This window comes from Mustela putorius, unplaced genomic scaffold (genome assembly GCF_011764305.1).
Source record: "Mustela putorius furo isolate JIRA1106 unplaced genomic scaffold, ASM1176430v1.1 tig00003846_pilon_pilon_pilon, whole genome shotgun sequence".
Lineage (NCBI taxonomy): Eukaryota > Metazoa > Chordata > Mammalia > Carnivora > Mustelidae > Mustela > Mustela putorius.
The window spans coordinates 9,598,807-9,624,296 of record NW_025421999.1 but is presented as its reverse complement, the minus strand read 5'-3'; positions in this window follow the sequence as shown (position 1 = coordinate 9,624,296).

Genomic DNA, 25,490 nt, shown 5'->3' with positions numbered 1-25,490 from the left:
GCATCCTATGATATGCCAACTAGATTTAGGTAATCAAACAATTAAACATAAAATGAAAACCAACAAGTAAAGATCACAAAGATTCTTCAGCCTTCAAGAGGAGAGTTCTAAAATTTTTATTGTTAATACATAGAAGGAATTACATATACATATAAATGTGTGACTTCATAAAAATTAAAACTTGTTCTACAAAAATTATATACAACATTAAAGGACAGAAAAAATAGAAATGTGCCAGCAATCACTAGTATCTTTGCATTATAAATCAGCTGTTTATAAAATCGAAACTCACATAAAAGAAGCTAGAACCCCTCTATACCACACTATGCACATAGAAATTACAATTAATAGTAATCTCAAGGAGATATTTTAACCAATCTTCAATAATATTTCTTTTGGAATAAACAAATAGTTCACATTAAAGAGGATATGAAAATATTTCATGAACAGAGAGGAAAAAAGATCATGGGTTTTATCATTGCCTGAGCAATATGAAAATGACATGCCACTTTAAGTTTAAAAAAGAAGATCATATAATGTTGAAAATTGAAATACCTTCAAGACTGTTTCATTGTTTTTAGGGAAAAAAAGCAAAATGATGAATATGTACTACATAGTCTATGCTTGCTGTATAAAATGTGTGATTTATTTATTTACATAACTAAAATAGACATTGTATATACTGCATTTTACCATTTAGCATTAAGTATTCCCCTGGATGTTTTTAAATCTGACATATGGAAAAAAGTCAATTTGTAGAGAATTTCATTATTTTCCCACCAGTGTATTATGAGTCTTCATATTTAAGCTAGGTCAATAAAGATTGTGAAATAACTTTTTACCAAACAGACTTATAAAACAGTAAAGCTTACTAACCCCTAAGACATTTTTTCTATTAATTTTGTCTATTTGTTCAAGACTAGGATATAGCTGAAATTGATATATTATGAGGTTGATACTGAAATTACTATATCTATATTATCAGTATTAAAAGTTGTTTCTGAGATAAATTTTATTTTTCCAATAGAAAAAAAATACTAGGGAATGCCAAATGTCTAACATGCTTCAAGACCATAATGCTAAACACATCTTTGCATAATTAAAGCTAAGTGGGAGTGAATTTTGTTGCTTTTTTAAAAAGGTAGAAAGGTGGGGCGCCTGGGTGGTTCAGCCGATTAATCATCTGCCTTCAGCACAGATCATGATTTCAGGGTCCTGGAATTGAGTCAGGGTCCTAGGATGAAGCCCAACATCAGGCTCTTTGCTCAGAAGGGAGCCTGCTTCTTTCCCTGCCTGCTGTTCCCCCCTGCTTGTGCTCCACCCCCTCTCTCTGACAAATAAATAAATAAAATCTTTAAAAAAAAAAAAAGTGCGTTATCTGAAATCTTATTTCAGCTAGTTATTTCTACCAGTTTCACTCTTCCAAAAATCTGATGCAATTTTAATTTACTTACAACCCTATAGAAATACTTACTAAATATTCTCCAAGGCCACCATCAGCACATTACCCACGCAAATGTAAAAAATAATAATACATAAAATAATACAACTAAAAATTCATAAACAGCAGCAAAATAATGGCAAGCTTAACTTAAGATGCATTTCCCTCACCTTTTTTCATTTAGATAGAGTTTATAATTATGAGATAGTGTTTTTCATAATGCAAATCTACAAGGACAAAAAGATATTTTGCATTTAAAATAATGCTGACTGTACTGCAAATAATCATTTTTTTTAAAAATGAAATTCTCTTGTGTAACTAATTACTTTATGTATGCTTTTTAACCATTAAAATGAATATAATAAGGGGCGCCTGGGTGACTCAGTTCCTTAAGTGTCCAACCCAATTTCAGCTCAGGTCATTATCTTGGGGGTCTTAAGGCAGTGCCTCAGGCTTCCCACGAAGCAAGGAGTCTGCTTTTCTCCCTCTCCCTCTGTCCCTCCCCCTGCTCATGCTCTTGCTCTCTCTAAAATAAATAAATCTTAAAAAAAAAAAATAACAGATGCCATATTTTATCCTATCATTGATTCATCCAAAGAATGTATGGCTTTTTGTCAGCAACCCAATGTATATTATTAATAAAAGAAACAGTTGACAGTCAAGGTAGCAAAATCAAGATGGAAAGGAAGTCAGTGGGAAAAATAGAACTATTATATACACATTGTATAAGGGCCAGCACCTAACAGTACCAATTTTCCTGGGCATATACTATTAGATTATCAAAATCATCCAATTAAATTACTCCAAGGTGGAGAATAAATATTTTATCTATGATCACACAACTAGTATGCAGTAGAGCTGAGAATTCAAGCCTACATTTATCAAATTTCATTCCTCTTTTCTCAGTGTCATACTATATATAATTATAAGTAGGTATTTAGCCATACTAAATATACCTATATAATTATACTATATATAATTACTATATTATGCACACTATACATACTATATGTAGTTATATAGTATATGTAGAGTTATATATAAATGTTAAATACATGTTATTTTAAAAATTCTACACTATTAACCAAATCTATTTTACAGAAAATTGTTTAAGCCTCATATAGAGTCATTAGTATACATTTTATTCATTGTGCATATTAATTTTGTACCGTATTTCTGAGTAACTTGTTTGCTATGTGGAACTATTGTAAAATTTCGTCTTCTTGGATTGATAAACACGTTTATATTCAGTCTAATTACTGCTTGGATGGCTAAACTTTATCATGTTCCCTATAAATCTCACCATTTTAAATGGAAGAATCCTAAATATGTTTTGTTTCATTTAGTTTATTATAGGCTCAGAAAGAATTTAACAGCATTGGGGAATATTTTCTACACATCTGTAAGTTTCTTCACAGGCAAGAATCCTTATTAAGAGTATTTGGCCTTAAGTTCTGCTGCATCATGAAATCTGACAAATGGAATTCCATGAAGGTCATAGGACACCTAAGATCAAAAGAAAAGCTCTCAGAAGTGTCTGAAATCCCAGAAGCCAAACCTTAACCTAAACCTATCCACAACTGAGAATTCTGACACACTTCCTAAGACTCCAGATTTTAGCTTATTTTATTGAGTCAGGTATTTTTCTATGATAATGGTATGTACAATATATAACACTTTATTAGGCTAGGTATTTCATGTATCAAAGAATAATCTGAAAACAAAAAGATTTTTTTATACAGTCATTGTCAATTTTTTCATGTAATTGACTTCAAATTCAAACATATTTTCAATTTAGACTTGACAACAGGTTTATTTTTCACCAGAAGATGTTCTTTAATTTGCTCTTGGCAGACTTTCAACTTCAAGGAACACGTATTTCTATATAACCTTTCCTTAGTTTAAAAATATTCATGCATATGTAAAATACATGTTATATAAAATAATAATACAAAATATTCAGTGAAAAGTATCATGCAATTGTGCATTTTATCTCATTTTTACATAACGTGAATAACATGATATTATGTTTAGTTTATGATCACTTAATGAGATTAAACACCTATCTAGCAGCAAAGCAGATAATATATCATCAATATATTAAATCCACAGAGATTATCATATCTATCTTCATGACTAAGGCCTTAAAACTTCAGTTATAGGCTTAAACTGAATGAGAACGATCTGTATTAAACAAGTTGGTTAGAAGAGAAACAAGAAGTTTCTATCATAATAAAATGAGTTTATTGACTTAATTTTTAAATGTTTAAAAGATTTTACTTATTTATTTGAGAGAGAGAGAGAGAGAGAATGCACACAAGCAGGCAGGAGGGCATAGGGAGAGGCAGGCTCCCTACTGAGCAGGAGCCTGATGCAGAACTTGATCCCAGGACCCTGAGATCTATGACCTGAGCCAAAGGCAGATGCTTAATGACTGAGCCACCCAGGCATTCCTCACTTAATTTTTTAATTAAAAATTTGCATTCAAGGTAATGCTGGCTTCATACAATGAGTCTGTAAGTTTTTCCTTCCACTGCATTTTTTGGAACAGTTTGAAAAAAATAGGTATTCACTCTTCTTTAAATGTTTGGTAGAATTCTCCAGGGAAGACAACCAGCTTGGACTTTTGTTTGCTGGGAGATCTTTGATTTCTGATTCCATTTCTTTGCTGGTTATGGGTCTGTTCAAATTTTTTACTTTTTCCTGTTTTAGTTTTGTAGTTTACATGTTACTGGGAATTTATCCATTTCTTCCAGATTGCCCAATTTGTTGGTATATAATTATTCATAATATTCTCTTATAATTGTTTGTATTTCTGTTGCATTGGTTGTCATCTCTCCTCTTTCATTCATGGCTTTATTTATTTACTCTTTATTTTTTTCAAATATTTATGTATTTATTTAGGATAAAGAGAGAGACAGAGAGAGCACAAGCAGGGGGAGAGGTAGAGGGGAGAAAGAAGCAGATTCCCTGCTGAGCTGGGGCCTGATGTGGGGCCTGATCTAGGACCTGGAGATCGTAACCTAAGCTGAAGGCAGATGCTTAACTATCTGAGCCACCCAGATGCCTGATGATTTTACTTATCTGAGTCTTTTCTCTTTTCTTTTTACAAAGTCTAGCTAAGGGTTTATCAATTTCATTAAGTCTTCTAAAGAACCAACTCCTAGTTTCATTGATCTGTTCTACTGGATTTTTGTTTGTTTGTTTCTATATAATTTATTTCTGCTCTGATCTTTATTATTTCCCCTTTTCTGTAGAAAACCCAAAAGACTCTGTCAAAATTTGCCAGAACTGATACACAAATTGAACAAATTTGCAGGATGCAAAATAAACATACAGAAATCTGTTGCATTTATATACATCAATAATGAAGAAGCAGAAAGAGAAGTCAATGAATGAACCCACTTACAATTGTAACAAAACTGTAAGATACCTAGAAATAAACCCAACCATAGAGGTAAAAGATCTGTACTCTGAAAACTATAAAACACTTATGAATGAAATTGAAGATGACACAAAGAGATGAAAAAATATTCCATGTTCATGGAATGGAATACTGTTAAAATGTCTATACTATCCAAAGCAATCTATACATTTATCAAAATACCACCAGCATTTTTAACAGAGCTAGAACAAACAATCATAAAATTGTATAGACCACAAAAGACCCTGAATAGTCAAAGCAATATTGTAAACAAAAAGCAAAGCTGAAGGTATTACAATTCTGGACTTCAAGCTGTATTACAAAGCTATAGTCACATCGAGACAGTATGGTACTGGCACAAAAACAGACACACAGATCAATAGAAAAGAAAAGAAAACCCAGAAATGGACCCAAAACTATAGTCAACTAATCTTTAACAAAGCAGAAAAGAATATCCAATGGGAAAAAGACAGTCTCTTCAAAAAATGCTGTTGGGAAAACTAGACAGTAGGTTCAAAAGAATGAAACTGGGTCACTTTCTTACACCATATACAAATGTAAATTCAAAATGGATGAAAGACCTAAATGTGAGACAGGAAACCATCAAAACGGCAGCAACCTCTTTGATTTGGGCCATAACAAGTTCTTTTTAGATAAATCACTAAAAGCAAGGGAAACAAAAGCAAAAATGAACTATTGGGACTTCATCAAGTAAAAACTTCTTCACAGTGAAGGAAACAATCAACAAAACTAAAAGATAATCTGTGGGGTAATATATTTTCAAATGGCATAACTGATGAAGGACTAGTATCCAAAATCTATAAAGAACTTATAAGACCCAATGCCCCCCAAAACAAATAATCCAATTAAGAAATGGGCAGAAGACATGAATAGACATTTTTCCAAAGAAGACATCCAGATGGCTAATAGACACATGAATAGATGCTTAACATCACTGATCATCAGGAAAATACAAATCAAAACTACAATGAAATATCATCTCACACCTGTCAGAATGGTTAAAATGAACAATGAAGGAAACAACAGATGTTGGTGAGGATATTGAGAAAGGGGAACACTCTTACACTGTTCATGGGAATGCAAACTGTTGTAGTCACAGTATGGAGATTCCTCAAAAAGTTGAAACTAGAAATACCCAGGACCCAGAAATTGCACTACGAGTTATTTACCAAATACAAAATACTTATTTGATAATACAAAAGGTTAATAAAAAATACTGATTTGAAGGGCACATGCATCCCGACATTTATAATGCAACATTATCAACAATAGCCAAACAACAGCCCAAGTGCCCATTGACTGATGAATGGATAAAGGAGAGGTGGTCTATATATAATGATACACTATTCAGCCATTAAAAAGAATGAAATCTTGCCAACTACAAAATATGGATGGAACTAGAGTGTATTATGCTCAATGAAATAAGTGACTCAGAAAAAGAAAAATACCATATAATTTTAGCTATATGTGGAGCTTAAGAAACAAAACAGATGAACATAGGAAAGGGGGAAAAGGTGAAAGGGAAAACCATAAAAGACTCAACTATAGAGAACAAACTGAGGGCTGCTGGAGGGGAGGAGGACAGGGGATGGGTACTTGTTATTAAGCAGAGCACTTGTGATGAGCACTGGCTGTTATATGTAAATGATGAATCACTGTATTCTATTCCTGAAACCAATATTACACTATATGTTAATTAAGTAGAATTCAAATAAAAACTAGAAACAAAACCAAACAAAATTTGTTGAAATGTATTAGAGCTCTATTATCAGCCTTGAGAAGCTATTGCCTCACCCCAAATATGGTTGATCTTTCTACAAACGGATTTTTCACATAGTTCACTAACACAGTAACTCCTACTATTAGCAAGTACATTTGACTCTTGATCAGTTCAAATGTTGGGTATATTTTTGGTGTATTAATTGGGGATAAAGAGATGAGAGAACAGTGAGTAAGAAGGGGGGAAAGGGATCTCAGCAAACCAGGGGTTTCTGGGCGGCTCAGTTGGTTAAGCAACTGCCTTCAGCTCAGGTCATGACCCTGGAGTCCCAGGATGGAGTCCCTCATCAGGCTCCCTGCTCAGTGGCAATTCTGTTTCTCCCTCTGACCTCTCTCCTCTCATGATCTCTTTCTCTCTCATTCTCTCTCTCTCTCTCAAATAAATAAAATCATAGGAAAAATAAAAAGCTTTCCCATATTGTGAGAAACAAACAATTCTTTTAAACAGTGGTCAAAAAGTGTTTTAGTCACCATACCATAATAAATGCTGTAGATTCACTTCCTATTAGTTACATTTATTTATAAAGCAGTTATATTTCCTTTATCAATAATGAATAGTTAAAGAAAAGTGTTCATATATGGTGGGATTCACAGTAAAAAAGAAGGTCATTAACTTACATTTCTAATGATTTTCTTGATCATTATTATTTTTCTTTTTTTTTAAATTTATTTTTTATTTATTTTCAGAATAATAGTATTCATTATTTTTGCACCACACCCAGTGCTCCATGCAATCCGTGCCCTCTATAATACCCACCACCTGGTACCCCAACCTCCTACCCCCCTGCCACTTCAAAACCCTCAGATTGTTTTTCAGAGTCCATAGTCTCTCATGGTTCACCTCCCCTTCCAATTTCCCCCAACTCCCTTCTCCTCTCTAACTCCCCATGTCCTCCATGCTATTTGTTATGCTCCACAAATAAGTGAAATCATATGATAATTCACTCTCTCTGCTTGACTTATTTCACTCAGCATAATCTCTTCCAGTCCCGTCCATGTTGCTACAAAAGTTGGGTATTCGTCCTTTCTGATGGAGGCATAATACTCCATAGTGTATATGGACCACACTTTTTACTCCATCTGTATCTTTGAGGTAAATACCCAGTAGTGCAATTGCAGGGTCATAGGGTAGCTCTATTTAAAAATTTCTTAAGGAATCTCCACGCTGTTTTCCAAAGTGGCTGCACCAACTTGCGTTCCCACCAACAGTGTAAGAGGGTCCCCCTTTCTCCACATCTTCTCCAACACTTGTTGTTTACTGTCTTGTTAATTTTGGCCATTCTAACTGGTGTAAGGTGGAATCTCAATGTGGTTTTGATTTGAATCTCCCTGATGGCTAGTGATGATGAGCAATTTTTCATGTGTCTGTTAGCCATTTGTATGTCTTCATTGAAGAAATGTCTGTTCATATCTTCTGTCCATTTTTTGACATGATTATCTGTTTTGTGTGTGTTGAGTTTGAGGAGTTCTTTATAGATCTTGGATATCAGCCCTTTGTCTATACTGTCATTTACGAATATCTTCTCCCATTCCGTGGGCAAGTTGCCTCTTTGTTTTGTTGACTGTTTCCTTTGCTGTGCAGAAGCTTTTGATCATGATGAAGTCCCAAAAGTTCATCTCCACTTTTGTTTCCTTTGCCTTTGGAGACATATCTGGAAAGAAGTTGCTGTGGCTGTTGTTGAAGAGGTTACTGCCTATGTTCTCTTCTAGGATTCTGATGGATTCCTGCCTCACATTGAGGTCTTTTATCCATTCTGAGTTTATCTTTGTGTATGGTGTAATAGAATGGTTGAGTTTCATTCTTCTACACATAGCTGTCCAATTTTCCCAGCACCATTTATTGAAAAGACTGTCTTTTTTCCTCTGTGTATTTTTTCCTGCTTTGCTGAAGATTAGTTGACCATAAAGTTGAGGGTCCACATCTGGGCTCTCTACTCTAGAACATTTACATTCTAATGAATGAGGATGACTTAACAGTTACAGCGTTTTCACCCATCATAGATAGTGGATTGAACTATATTATATAGACATTGGGATTTATAGGTGCATAAGACAATAAACATCTGATCAAAGTTTGCATCTATAAACAATGAACATAAATTAGAAGTATCTATATCCAGTCCTGAGTCACACTAATTTAATTAATGTATTTCTCTACTAATAAGACTCTCATACAGAGAAAACTCAGAGTTAAAGAAAATTCAGCTATTTTTAGTGATGTTACTGATTTTTACATATATGTGGCTAATATATATTCTTAATCTAAAAAGATATAAAAACTACAACTAAAAATAATTAGAAACAATTATTTATCATAATGTAACAGTGAGTACATATCCTTATGTGTTTGCTGAAGACCAAAGAATCATAAGACACAAAAAGCAAATCTTAATGTAAACTACTGACTTTTTTAATAATAATAATAATAATAATAATAATAATAATAAATCATTATTTCTAACAACTGTACTACAGTTATACAATAAGTTAAATTCAGGGAAGCTATTTCTATATTAGGGTGAGGAGTAGATGAAAAATCTCTGTATTATCTGTTCAAATTTTCTGTAAATCCAGTACTATTAAAAAAAAAGTTAAATCAAAAACAAAACAAACAACAACAACAGCAACAAAAACAACAAAAAAAAACAGAGCAAAGTTACTGAAGAACCAATATGTGTAAACTGGAAGGGAATTTTAAGTGTTGATGACTTTAAAGTCCCAATGTTTTGGGGAGAAAAATTTTGCCAACTCCAAACAAAAAGAGTTGAAATAGGAAATGCTAATTCCTAATAATTTCCTAAAATTCTAAACATTTACATACCCAAATGCTCTGTCTTAGGACTTTTTTACTTCTTTAACTCTGCCCACTCACTATTCACATGATTTAATCCAATTTTATTACTTTAAATTCCATCTCTGTACTTAAAATTCCCAAATTTACATCTCCAGCCAAATAGTTTGAGAGAAATCTTGGAACAATCTTTGATTTTTCTCTATATTTAATGTCCCACAGTCAATACATTTGCATTTCTCATTAACTCTACTTCTGAATCTAAAAAATTCTCACTCCCTGTATCACCACTACCATCAGCCAAGCCACCATCATTTGCCTCCTACTTTCTGCCTGTTTTGGCACTGGCTTTATAGTACAGAAGCTAAAGTAGTTGTTTCTAAATCTAATATAGATCTCTTCACCCTCTTCTGAAATGTCTCCTAGTTACTTCCTCATCTGACTCAGAGTAAAATCCAAATTTCCATATAATCTCCTAAAAGTTTCAGTTTGACCTCACCTTTTTCCCCAAATTCTCTGACTTTATTTCCTGTAACTCTCCCATTTTCTCCCACTACTGTGATCCACTATTAATCTGGCTTTAAACTCAAAATATACCAAATTCAATCATAGCATAGCATTTGTTTTTTTTTTTTCTCTCTAGAATGCTTAATTTCTAAGGAACCACATGGTACCCTTTTTCCTGCTTCAGGATCTGCTCAATTTTTACCTGCTCAATGAGGTCATTACAGAATGACGTCCTTTTGACTCCCAACATCTCTTCCTTGCCTTACTTTTCTCTGTGGAATATATATACATATGTATCACACATGTCTATTTATCATCTGTATTCCCCTGCTAAAATGAACACTCCATGAGAGAACATTACCCTTTTATTAATTTCTATATGCCCAGTTTCTAGAATAGTGCTGTTACATAGAATGGAGTTAACTATTTGTAGAATGAGTAAATTATTGAATAAATGAATGATAAACCAGTGGTAGTATGTCTTGGCTCCATAGTAATGGTCTCTAAAATTATGAGAAAAAAAGCATTTTTAAAACAATCCAGGGAATTTCAGTATCTATATGGTTTTCTAAAAAAAAAAAAAAGGCTTTATTAATATTTGAAAAACAATTCATGTCTCTGTGCCTTGAATTTCAGAATAACAAAAACAAAAAACAATTTATGGAAATGTGGAAGTTATACATTACTGAGGCAGATGACTCAATTTTAGGGTTTGCTTTTGTTTTTTAACATTGAATGTTAAGAAGGCTACAGTCCATGTAATTAATTGTGAACTCAATATTTCTCATAAAATTGACTAGTGGTTAGAAATTTCAGTGGTAAAAGCTTCAAATGAGTGGTGTTTGGGTGGCTCAGTTGTTAAGCGTCTGTCTTTGGCTCAGTTCATGAACCCAAGGTCCCTGCTCTGAGGGAATCCTGTTTCTGTCTCTCCCACTCTCACTGTTTGGGTTTCCTCTCTCCCTGTCTCTCTTTCTGTCTAATAAATAAATACAATCTTTTAAACAAAAAGAATGAATATAATACTGAAATCTAGCACTGAGTCTACAATAAAAATTAGACTAAAACTGTGAAGAGGTAATGTCTTTTTTGATCTTGACATATAATCTGCAATTGAAATTCTTTTTTTTTTAAGATTTTATTTATTTATTTGACAGACAGAGATCACAAGTAGGCAGACAAGCAGGCAGAGAGAGAGGAAGAAGCAGGCTCCCTGCTGAGCAGAGAGCCCAATGCTGGGCTCTTTCCCAGGACCAAGGGATCATGACCTGAGCCAAAGGCAGAGGCTTTAATCCACTAAGCCATCCAGGCACCCTTGCAATTGAAATTCTTTAAGAAAAATCAAAATGGAGGAGAACATAGGCAGTAATATCTTCGGTATCAGCCACAGCAACTTCTTTCAAGATATGTCTCCAAAGGCAAAGGAAACAAAAGCCAAAATAAACTTTTGGGACTTCATCAAAATCAAAAGCCTCTGCACAGCAAAGGAAACAGTGAAGAAAACAAAGAGGCAACCCATGGAATGGGAGAAGATATTTGCAAATGACAGTACAGACAAAAGGTTGATATCCAGGATCTATAAAGAACTCCTCAAACTCAACACACACAAAACAGACAATTATACCAAAAAACTGGGCAGAAGATATGAACAGACACTTCTCCAATGAAAACATACAAATGGCTATCAGCCACATGAAAAAATGTTCATCATCACTAGCCCTCAGGGAGATTAAAATTAAAACCACATTGAGATATTACCTTACACCAGTTAGAATGGCCAAAATCAGCAAGACAGGAAACAACATGTGTTGGAGGGGCTGTGGAGAAAGAAGAACCCTTGGTGGGAGTGCAAGTTGGTGTAGCCTCTTTGGAAAACAGTGTGGAGATTCCTCAAGAAATTAAAAATAGAACTTCCCTCTGACCCTGTAATTGTACTACTAGGTATTTACTCCAAAGATACAGATGTAGTGAAAAGAAGGGCCATCTGTACCCCAAGCAGCAATGGCCACGGTCGCCAAACTGTGGAAAGAACCAGGATGCTCTTCATTGGATGAATGGATAAGGAAGATATGGTCTATATATATTATGGAGTATTGTGCCTTCATCAGAACAGATGAATACCCAACTTTTGTATCAACATGGATGGGACTGGAAGAGATTATGCTGAGTGAAATAAGTCAAGCAGAGAGAATCTATTATCATATGGTTTCACTTATTTGTGGAGCATAAGAAATAACATGGAGGGCATGGGGAGATGGAGAGAAGGGAGTTGGGGGAAATCAGAGGAGGAGATGAACCATGAGAGGCTGTGGACTCTGAGAAACAAACTGAGGGTTTTGGAGGGGAAAGGGTGGGAGGTTGGGTGATCCTGGTGGTAGGTATTATGGAGGGCCCGTATTACATGGAGCACTGGGTATGGTGCATAAACAATGAATTCTGGAACACTAAAAGTAAATTTAAAAAATAAATAAAAATTAAAAAAAAAAGAATGGGAATGTTCTGGTTGTGAGTCTGTTATTAGCTCTATGGTAAGGAAAAAATTATAAATTATCCTCTGCTCCTAAAACATTAGACAAAGCACAAATCTGATACTATTTATTAAAATTGTTTGTGACAAAGTTCATTTTCATAATCTTGAATCAAGCCTATGACACTTGATCCAAATAAAGAAAAGTAATTGAATTGTAGGAATCAAAGCTTAAAAATAAACTGTTTCTTTTTTTCTAATTGTTCTGACTTATTCTGCTAAGGTCAGATAAAACTAGCCTCTTTATTTAAAAAAAAAAAGCTATATTGCAAATACCCAGATCTATTATAAGTAAAGATACACCTATCTTCTTATATTTTGTTTTTCTTATAATCAGTTAGTATAGACTCAGTAAGACACCAAACAATATAGAGTTATGAAAAATAGGAAATTTTTCATAGAAATCAAGAATTTATAAATACATAGTTTTCTTAAACTTCACATTATGTATGTTAATATTTTATAACATACAAATTATCTGTACCATAGGTAGCTAAGACAATTATAAGGACATAGCAACAATGATTATTATGAGTTCCTCATTATTGTCATTTTTAGCACAAACAAAATATTTTTTAAAAAGCCCACAGTTTATGATCTTAAGTGTGCTAGTTTAAGAAAATAAAATATTTCTAACATTTTTATTTTCCAGGTACAGTAAGATTTTAATATTTATAAAATCAGATATGTTAATATTTGAGAACATCATTTTAATCATCAATTCAAATCTACTGTTTAGTGCCCTAATTATAAATTCTTGAGATTTCTCCACTTCAACTTTGTAAGAGTCATGTTCATACCAGACTGGATGAGGGGATCCCTGCAGAAGAGTGGGAGCAGTCCAAGATGTACATATAATGGTCTTTAAAATTGTTCTTTGAAGGGATTTTATCTTTTTGTTTTTAAATTTTAAATTCTAGTATCGTTAACATAGAGTATTATATTAGTTTTAGTACAATATCAACACTTCTGTACATTACTCAGAGTTCATTGTGATAAGTGTACTCTTAATCCCCTTCACCTATTTCACCCATGCCCCCCACTCACCCACCCACCTCCCCACTGGTAGACACCAATTTGTTCTCTATAGTTGAATCCTTTTTGTTTGTTTGTCTCTTTTTTTCTTTGTTTTGTTTCTTAAATTCCACATTTGAGTGAAATCATATAGTATTTGTTTTTCTCTAAGTTATTTCACTTAGCATTATACTGTCTAGATCCATCAAGCTGTTGCTAATAGCAAGCTCTCATTCTTTCTTATGGGTGAGAAATATGCTATTGGGCATATATACCACACTTTCTTTATCTCTTCACCTATCGTTGGATACTTGGGCTGTTCCCATAATTTGGCTATTGCAAATAATGCTGCAATAAACATAGGTTGTGCATATCGTTTCTAATTAGTGTTTTCCTAGTCTTTGTGCGATTACCCAGTATTAGATAATTGGATCATATAGTAGTCCTATTTTTGCATATTTTTGAGGAACCTCCACACTGTTTTCCACAGTGGCTGCACCAGTTTGCATTCCTGCTAACAGTGCATGCAGGTTCCCTTTTTCTCCACATCCTTGCCAACACTGTTCTGTTTGTGTTTGGATTTTAGCCATTCTGACATGTGTGGGGGTATCATGTTTGGGTTTTTAAAAAATGCTGTCCTGACTCAGGTTGGAGGTCCAGGCTAAATTCTAGTCAGTTCTGCTACTTGAACTGATTAAACTCACACCAGTGACTTCCTTTATTACGCTATCACACACCAGACTATTATGCACCCACCCTAATCACCTCCAGAGCCTAGAATCTAATGACAGTGAACAACCCTTATGTCCCAGAGCCTGTAAAATTATTCAGATAAGCCAATCCACAGGAAGCCCATAAAACCTAGCTAACCCCACATGGCTTGCTATCTATAAGCTGTGCCCCACAGCTCCAGCTTGCTCCAACCCTGTCCTCAGGTGCAATCCCGTGTGGCCGTTTCATCCCTTCTCTCAAAGAGCTTTACTTTCATCTATCCAAATGTCATGGTATTGTGTCTTGCCATCAAAAGAATCTTTAAATCTTGTTAAACATTAGACACCTTGATTGAAGTTTTGGACAACTAATAATTGTGATACTTGGAAGGAAAGTATGTAATTTTTTTCTATCTTTTCTTCATTATCTCTTCTTTGAGAGAGATTAATAAATTCTTTCTTAAGTCTCTTATTCTCCTATTCTATGAATTATTTTATGCTGAGCAGGTACTTCTAATTTTTCTATCAAAGCAATTGTATGATTCTGATAACAGAGGAAAATGTTAAAAAATAACCTAAAGTCTTGCCCACAGTCAAAATTTCTTTGGAATAAAATCTTCAAAATAATGAGAATTCATCACATTCCTCCACTGTATAGCAGTTTCATTACTTACTTGTATTTCCATAGTCATACAAAATTGATTCTTCATAAAACAGTGCCAATGTAACCTAGGACTTTGATGAACTCCCAGGAATATTACCAAAGACTTTCAGAGGTATACATTCACCTTGTTAAGCAAGGTCTCTGTTCATCTTCTTGCTTTTCCTTTAAAATATCTTTTGTAGGGGCCCCTGGGTGATTCGGTTGATTAAGCATTTGCCTTCAGCTCAGATCGTGATCTCAGACTCCTGGGATGGAGCCCTGTGTCTGCTCCCTGCTCAGTGGAGAGCCTGCTTGTCTCTCTCCCTCTGCCCCTCCCCCCTCATGTTCTCTCTCTCTCTCTCTCTCTCAAATAAATAAATAAATCTTAAAAAAATAAAATATCTTGTATAATATCATCATCATCATCATCATCATCATCATCATCAAACCAACCATGATGTAGAGGCTATGTACACCCTGTTATTGTAAGCATTAAGAGTTAGTGTGCACAGAAAGCTTTGGTCCTGAAAACTTGGTTGATGTCAATGTTTCCAAAAGCTTCAATAGAAGCCCACTTTGTTGTGAGTGTATAAAAGGCCATACAGGTTTATTGAAAACCTTAATTTACCCATAATGTCTTGTACTTCAGGATTAACATTTTATTAAAATGGCTATTTAGCAGTTTTGGTTTGACTTCTGTATAGTCTTTACCACCTATATTTGGATGGTAATCTCATACAAAAGCTTGGTACATGTTTTACCTGTAAATACTTTAAACTCAAGTACACTTTTTAGTATCACCATGTCCTTCAATTTCCAATAACTCATTACTTGAATTATTGGATAGATAGTGGGAGCCAGAATAAAATAAGGACACAATGAAGAATTAATTTTGATCCTTAAACTGGCTTATAGAAAGAGTTTGTTAGAGTCCAGTGCTAGACAAAGACTATGCAATATTTTACTTATGATTGAAATGGAGACTCTCCTTGAAGAGTACCATATCTACTTAGAGCAAGTGTGCACAAACACATATACATATACATATAGTGTGCACACTACAAAAACGGGAATGTGATACGGAAGAAGAAAGTTCTAGAGCAGGAGGTGAGTTCAAATTAAAATTTATTTTTCCTTTGGGAGTTTTAAAAAATTAATTTTAGAAAATTAAAAATTGGTCTATTTTATAAATTTTTTGTAACATCTTTGAGAATATATGAGATTACTATACTAAGGTTTTATTTCCTATATTAAATTATTTCAATGGTTTTCAGAAATGTATAGGTGAGGCTGAAAGATTTAATACTTAAGGCTCAATTGCAAGCCTTTTTTCCTGAAACCCCTATGAAAATCACATGACTACCTGATATTCCTAAAGATCTCCAAGATGTCCTACCCTAAGTTTTCCCACAAACCCTCACACCTTACCTCTCCTGCCCATCCTTTTGCAAAGCATATGTCATTCCCATTACTCCTGCTGATGAAATTCCAGACTTAATTTATTTATTTGTTTGATTTATTTATTTTGCAAAACATCATCTTCCATGAAAAGCCCTTTTCATTCCATAAGATTAACTACACCATCTGTCCTAGTACCAAGTACATGGTATGAAGTGAATGAATATTTAATCAATAAATCAACTCATTCCATGGACTTGGGTCATGCTACAAATAAAGAGGATTGTATTGTGATTTAAGGCATATATTCATTGTTGTCTCTAATGTATTTGAATATTGACTGCATGACTTATTTGGTTTGTTTCCCTGATTTTACCAGTGCCTAGGACATCACGGCAATTAGCCTCAACCGACACTAATACTATGACAACTGGTATTTCATTTGACTACTTAGAGCTTTAGCTTTTTTTTTTAATCTTTTATCTTGATAACAGCATTATACATAGCTAGAAAATCTTTAAACTTATATCCTATTCTAAAAATCTGTATTCATATGCTATCACAATTTATTGGATTTCCAGTTAGAAAAAAATGGTATGTGTTTAAGAAGAAATTGCAGTAGTAATTAAGGTGATTAGAATTTGGTCAAATGATCTAATTTTTTTTTTTTTTGGTTAAGTAGCTCAGTTGATACAATTATCTTGTGCTGAAATTCCTGTGAAAATAATCAATAAACTATCAGTTATTGACCAGTATGTCATTTTTAACAAGCCAATGATTAAATGGTTTAAACTGAAATGTTGAACATCACCACTTCATTACTGGTCACATGTCCTATTGAAATTATAGTTTTTCCAAGTATAAAATTATATCAGAATGCTGTCACCTTATCTATCCATCTATCTATCTATCTAGCCATCATCTTTATCACCTATCTATATATCCAATCTAACATCTGCCATATAGTCTGTTTATACTTTAATTTTTAACTCAAATTCTTCAGATATAGATTATAAAGGAAATACTTTATCAGTCACTCTCAGTATCAATCTCCTTAAGGAATGATGTAGTATCCATGGTTCTTATGACCTCTGGAATACTACAAAAAACTTGGATTATATTTTTTCTATTTCATGTGTCTATTACATATTTTTATTTCTTCTGGTTCATGTTTTTACATATTTGCATATATATTAAAACAAACAGCAAATTTTCATTATAAATTTTTTAATAAGAAATTATGTTTATTTTTGAACTGGAGTCTTTTAGGTCTAGTGAAATATTTAATTTAAAATAAATTAAACAGCTTACTATTAAAATTCATGCTGTATGTCTCTAAAATATTTATAATTCAACATTTGGCATATTGTATTATTTATTCTTTTGATTTTCATAAAGTCCTACAATTTCTTTTCATATTATTCTATTTAATGAATTTTTGTTATTTCTTCTTTCTTTCACATATTTGTATATGTTTTATTTTTAGTTCACTTTCTACCCCCCCACCTTCCATTGTAAGATAAAATGCCTAATTCCAAAGTTTCCTGCTTCCTCATATCCATGTTGACAATGAGTATATTCTAGTTATTTGCAAGATGACAGGTTCAGGCAATATAAAATACTTTAATATTTATCCTATTTTACCTGGATACTTATTAATAAGCATTACTCAGAAAATTGCTAATATTTAATTACTTGATAAATTTCAATTCTCTTGCTATATGGAAACAAAATCATTGATTTTTTCAGTATAGTCAAAACCATACCAGAATAAAATAAATATTCATACATTTATTAATATAACTACTTCAATAGTTAATCTTGGGCTAGAACTAAGGCAAATCATCATATGATAATATAAAATATAGAAAAATAAATAAAAGGACACTATCAAAAGAAGAAATGTCAAACAAATAATAAAGGATAATTCATCCCCTTTAATTAATGAAATAATTGCTTTATCCCATTGATTAAAATGTATATGATATGTGCCTGACATCACCATCAAGCTATTTGAGAAACCAAGACCCAAATGGGAACTGGGGAATATTTTGAAGAATATGATAAAATATCACTTAATCACAGTGAAGAGCCCTTCTTTAATAAAAAGAGTTTTTATATCTCATGTTCATAAGTTCTTTCCCTCTGACAGCATTTACCATATACACCATAATCTTGAATCTGAACCTAAGATTCTTTACGGCTATCATTCTCTTTGGCAATGCTTTTTTGTTCCTCTAAAACCTTTTAACTTATTTAAGAATAAACAGTTCTACACGTTGTAAGAATTCTGAAAGAAAGGACAAAGAAAATTTGCTAGCAATAATAAAATATAATATAATGCTCTTAATTTGATTGTGGTTAAAGGAATATGGATTATATGATACTGATATATTAAATAGTTGAAACTCAGTTTGTAATCAAAGTATTTCATCTACATGTTAATTTACTCTTGTGGGTACTGAATATTATATGGGTTTTAAATTAATTAGATGAAATCTCACATATCCTTGCTATAATTATATATTATGTTCTGAGATGTGTATTAAAATATGACATTCTATGTGGATTTTCCTAATTAATAATTAAATTATGACTTTTTTGCATTATATATGTATGTATAGGTAGAGGCCATATTTGTTGATATTTAAAACATTTAACTTATTTCTATCATAAAATTTTGTGTTTTCACCTTATCTTTTTAAAAATTATTGTTTTTACCCTCTTTTTTCCAAAGATTTTATTTATTTATTTGGGAAGGAGAGAGAAAGAGAACATGAGTGGTGGGGAGAGGCAGAGGCAGAAGCAGAGAGAGAAGCAGGCTCCAGCCTGAGCAGAGAGCCCAATGAGGGCTCCATTCCAGGACCTTGGGATCATGAACTCAGCCAAAGGCAGACATGTTAGCCACTGAGCCATCCAGATGCCCCAAATTTCTTTTCTCATTTGCTGTTTTTTAAAAATTTTCATTTATATATTATCTTTTTTTACATGTTTTTAAGTTTTTATTTAAATTCCAGTTAGATAACATATAGTGTAATATTAGTTTCAGGAGTAGAATTTAGAACTTACTAGAATTTTTTGATTCTTCACTTACATATATCACCTAATGCTCTTCACAAATGTCCTTCTTAATTTCCATCATTCATTTAGCCCGTCACCCTACCCATCTCCCGTCCAGCAACCCTCAGTTTGTTCTCAGTCTGTTTTATAGTTTACCCCTCTCTTCTTTTTTCCCCCCATGTTCATCTATTTTGTTTCTTAAATTCCACATATGAATGAAATCATGTGGCTTTTGTCTTTCTGACTGACTTGTTTTGCTTAGCATGATAGACTTTAGCTCCTTCCACATTGTTGTACAAAAAGATTTCATTCTTTCTTATGGCTGAGTAATCTCTCTCTCTCTCTCTCTCTCTACACAAACACATACACACATGTATGTGTGTGTATATCTCACAACAATTTCTCTGTCCATTCATCGGTCAATTTGAAAATATTTAGGCTGTTTCCATAATTTGGCTATTGTTGATAATGTTGTTATAAACATTGGGTGCACATATCCCTTTGAATCTGTATTCTTGTATCATTTGAAATAAACATTCCTAAAATTTGTATGGAACCACAAAAGACTCCAAATAGCCAAAGTGATCTTAGAAAGGGGAAAAAAAAGCTAGAGGCTTCACAATTCTGGACTTCAAGCTGTATTAGAAAGCTGTAATCATCAAGAGAGTATGGTACTGACACAAAACAGACACACAAATCAATAGAACAGAACAGAAAACCCAGAAACTGACCCACAACTATAGTCAACTAATCTTCAACAAAGCAGGAAAGACTATCCAATGAGAGAAAGACAGTCTCTTCAACAAATGTTGTTGGGAAAACTGGACAGCAACATATGAAAGAATGAAACAGGACTACTTTCTTACACCACATAAAAAATAAATTCAAAATGGATGAAAGACCTAAATGTGAGATGGAAAACAATCAGAATCCTAAAGAAGAACACAGGCAGCAACCCTTTTGACTTGAACCATAGCAACTTCTTACTAGACACATTGCTGGAGGCAAGGAAAACAAAAGCAACAATGAACTATTTGGACTACATCAAAATAAAAATCTTCTTCAGAGCAAAGGCATCAATCAACAAAACTAAAAGGCAACCTTGGAATGAGGGGAGATATTTGCAAATGGAACATCTGATAATAATTTGTCAGTATACAAAATCTATCAAGAACTTACAGAATTCAACATCCAAAAAAACAAATAATCTAGTTAATAAATGAGCAGAAAACATAAATACACACTTCCCCAAAGAAGACATTTTAGATGGTTAACAGATACATGAAAAGATACTCAACATCACTCATTATCAGGGACATACAAATCAAAACTAAAATGTGATATCATTTCACACCTGTCAGAATGGCTAAGGTGAACAACACAGAAAACAACAGATGTTAGTGAGGATATGGAAAAGGGGAACCCTCTTATTCTGTTGATGGGAATGCAAGTTGGTGCAGTCACTGTGATTGCAGCATACAAAGTATAGAAACAGTATAGAGGTTCCTCTAAAAGTTGAAAATAGAACTACCCTAGGGCCCAGCAATTCCTTTACTAGGTGTTTTCAATTTCTAACTTCTTTGATCAATAAGTAGTTTTATTGCTCCTTCCAGCTTTTTAAAAATGTTGCCATTATTTAGAAGCTTGGAAATTTCTTTACACTACTTTTCTTCCTTTTTAAGATTTTCCTGGGTAGGTTTATTTTTAATTAAAGAAGCATGTCTGTGTGTGTATATATATTCCCCTTTGTCTCATCTCTTGAATTAGAAGTTTGTAAGTGGGACTGAGAAAGGGCAGACAGGGAAACATGGAGAAAGCCATGAGAATCATCTATCACAATCAATATAAATTCTTCCTAGAGTGAGATAGTGTCATCCTTGGCCTCAATTATTCCTACAGTACTGGCATATAATATCCTAACCAAATTAAAAATAACCAGTACTACATTGAGGCTAAAGACATAAAAAACCAGCCAAAAATAACAAAAAGAGACCAATAACATGGAAATGCAGCATTGAGATTATTGCCAGACATTAAAACCACTGATAATTTTGTCAAATTATATAAAGGACAATATTATGTATCAAGAAAAGAACTCTGAACTATATATATATATATATATTATATATAATATACATATATTATGTATATTATATGTATATTATATATATATTATATATATATATATAATATATTATGTATATTATATATATATTATATATATATATATAATATATTATGTATATTATATATATATTATATATATTAATATATTATGTATATTATGTATATTATATATAATATATATATTACATATACATATGTATATTACATATACAGTAAGTATATGTAAATATATATTTCTCCCTTACGTATACTTACTGATGTGCAAGAAAGAAGTGAACAGAAGCTAAGTTTGAAGATGTATTATGTGAGAAAATTCAAAAACCAAAAAGCTTAATGATTCAAAACCAAAAGCTTGATGAAAGACATCAAGCCATAGATTCCAAAATTGATGAGAACCCCAAGAAAAACAATTTAAAAATATAGCTGCACCTTGACACCACATGACAAATTGCTGAAAATCAGAGACAAAATAATTCTATGCATGACCAAAGATACAGATTACCTTCAAGGAATAAATAACTTATGCCAATGGCTTATTTCTCCACAGACACTGTAGAAGTCAGAGTATACTGTAACAACTTTTAAGTGGTGAAGAAAATGACTCCCAATCTCAGATCCTCAGCCTCAACAAAAATATGCCTTTCAAGAATAAAGGTTAAATGAGTATAACTTCAGATAAATAAAAAAATAAGACTTTCTCCCCAACAGATCCACAATAAAGAAGATATTAAAAGATACTCTTTGGACAGAAGAAAAAGCATTGTAATGGAGGGCTCCATACGTGGGAACAAAATACATTAAGTATGATAAATATATGTATGCACTTAAGTGAATTTTGGCTAATCAAACAATAATGCATATACAATTCTTGGACCATATGCTATAGTCTATGAATATTTACATAATAACACATTATGTACTGTTTACTGTCTAATTGGTACACATGAAGAGTCTTTACATTTTCCAGGTAATTTCTGCTCAAGTCCAGGAATGCTCTCTTTGTTTTTCTTTATTGTCAAATGTCCCAGTCTTGTCTAATTTCAGTTGTGTCCTGCTGGCTAATTTCATTGTTGTAACATAAGAAAATGGTGCAACACTGTTATTATTTGCAATACTGTCACTCCTTGGAATCAGTTTTTACTGCAAAAATGTAAACCTTCGTGCATCCATATGTCCTTAATACCAATTATTGAATGTTGGCTGCATTTTTACTCATGATACTATGTCATCTGTGTCTCTGCTAACGAATACTGATGTGTAATGACTCTCCCAAAGATTACTATTGACTGTGTTTAAAGGTGCCCACGTATGTAATTCTCACCCAAAAAGAAAACATAAAGAAAAATTTGTCCTCTGTTTATATCAAATTACTGTTTGGAATTTTATAGTAGAACTCACTACTTAGCTATCTTGTGAAATAGAAATATCGTCTCCCTTCAGAACAAAGGGCCTGGATACTTATTGCTCATTACAAATGATCTGTAGTCCCTGTGTGCAGGTGTCACCTGGTTTTCTTTATACATCCTGTAGGAATTGGGGATCAGCCAGGGAATTGTCATAAATATGCATTTACTCACACTTCTTGCCATATTCTGAGTAATAAATAATTTTTTTCTCTGACCCAGGAGTTTTATTTGTAATTATCCTTGAGGTAGTAGCCAACTAATGTATTAGCTTGAAAGCAGAATAAAATGTCAGACTATTTTCAGTTCTTGACACTCTCCTTTTGAACTCTATAGGCCATAATTAGTGCATTCCTAGAATACGATCTCTGTCAGTGTTGAGGCATCACTGCTTTCCGCACTACTACCAGTGGGGATAGTGGGCAAAGGCAATGTGAGAGAAGTGGTCCTTTTGGTGCAATAATTGCCTTCTTTTTTCTTTTTAGTAAATCTGTAACCAACACTTGATAGCACAACAGTACATCTAATTTGGAGACATGAGAAGAAATTGATCAAAAGGGCCTGCTGAAACTGCCAAGCAGCATTCCTGAATATTCTCGAAAGATACAGGCATGGCTACTTCTAATGAACTCTCTGACTCATGATACAGAGCATGAAGAGGGTGTGGAATAAGCTCCCTGTGTGTCCATGCTGGAGTCCACAGGATAAAGAATGTGTGCAGCCACGACCGTCACTATCAGGAGCTGTAAGCCAGAGGTAGAACTACGGTTCAAGCAAAGCCAGGCAAGAGCTAATAAATGCAAACCACCCCCTCCAGCGCAAGGCCACATTTGCCTTCAATCCTCAGGTTTAGTGTTCTGGGGTAATGGTAGTCCAGAGCCCTAAGGATCATTAAAAATCAATTTGTCAGAATAGACTAGCAGTTCAAAGTCCCACAATTCAGAAAGAAATACGCTTCAGCTCGTAGGAATAATCTATACTCCTGAACAACCTTGAACTACGAAGTCCAGCTTTAGGATAGGATTTATCTTTAGGACTTATCTTTAGGATAAATTTATAGACATGAGTCCTGAAACTTCGCGGCATTTGATTGACCCCAGACACAAGTGTAGATAAGCAAGAACCTTGAAGAGGAGAATCTGAGACCTGTGTTCACTTGAGACCTGGTCCTGGCTTAAGGTACCCCAGCTGGAAGGCACTGCTGGCTCAGGTGAGTGGTAGACAAGGAAAATCATGTAGACAATTTTGAGCAAGGCACTCCAAAACATGAGGTCCCCTGTACATGAGGTACAGGGCTGAGGCAAGGCTCTCACTCCTGGGTATAAGGGTAGTAATATGAGAAAGCTGAATCCTCCTCTTTTACAACAGGAAGTACTAAGACAACAACTAAACATTTTTTTTTAAGATTTTATTTATTTATTGGAAGACAGAGAACACAAGTAGGCAGAGAGGCAGGCAGAGAGAGAGGAGGAAGTAGGCTCCCTGCTGAGCAGAGAGCCTGATGTGGGGCTCAATCCCAGGACCCTGAGATCATGACCTGAGCTGAAGGCAGAGACTTAACCAACCCAGCCACCCAGGCATCCACTGTGTCTTTTTAAAAAAATTTTAGTTGTGGGGAGTCTGCTTCTCCCTTTCCCGCTGCCTGCTGCTCCCCCTGCTTGTGCTCTCTCTCAATCTGTCAAATAAATAAATAAATCTTTTTTTGGTTTTGTTTTGCTTTAACCTGTTTTATTTTTATTTAGTCTTTTATTTATTTTCATTTCGTTATATTAGTCACCATGCAGTACATCATTAGTTTTTGATGTAGTGTTCCAACATTCATTGTTTATGTATAACACTCCGTGCTCCATGCATACATATCTCTTTAACATCTATCATTGGACTAAGCCATATTAAAACAACAACAACAACAACAACAACAACCCCCTCCTACAATAAATAGCAACATAGTATGTTATTTAGAAATATGAGGTAAAGAGTATAACAAGCAAATAAATAGTATTCATAGCTGTTACATCTTAGCAGTAGAATTTGGAGGAAGAGAGAATATGGGTTGGAAAATACTTCTACGTTTAGGTTTTTTGTTTGTTTTTGCTTTTTATATACATTTGATAAAAGTTAAATATCAATTCAAAAGTTTCAATGTTTACATGTATGTAATGGCGATTATTAATTGATAGCTCCTCTTAACTATAAGTGGGGAAATGTTTTTTGGTTTGCTTGTTTACCTTATTTTTGGTAAGGAAAAAATAAAAGGATTCTATGGTGTTGTATGAAGCTATACCTTGGAAAAAAAAAAGGACAGATAATAAAAGTTGCTTATAAAGGCCATAACAAAAAAGAAATAACAACTGAAGTGTGTGCAGATTTCACCAAATGTCCATGGGTAAAATGACTCCATCAATTGTAGATTAATAATTAATAGATTGATAATCAACACATGTGCAAGTGATTAGGAAATAGAGAGAAGAGCCAAGAACAAATCAAGTTTGTAATATTCTGAGAAAGGAGTGTATGCTTCCATTATAATAAATAGTATAAACTCTTTTTTTTTTTTTTAAAGATTTTATTTATTTACTTGACAGACAGAGACCACAAGTAAGCAGAGAGGCAGGCAGAGAGAGAGGAGGAAGCAGGCTCCCTGCTGA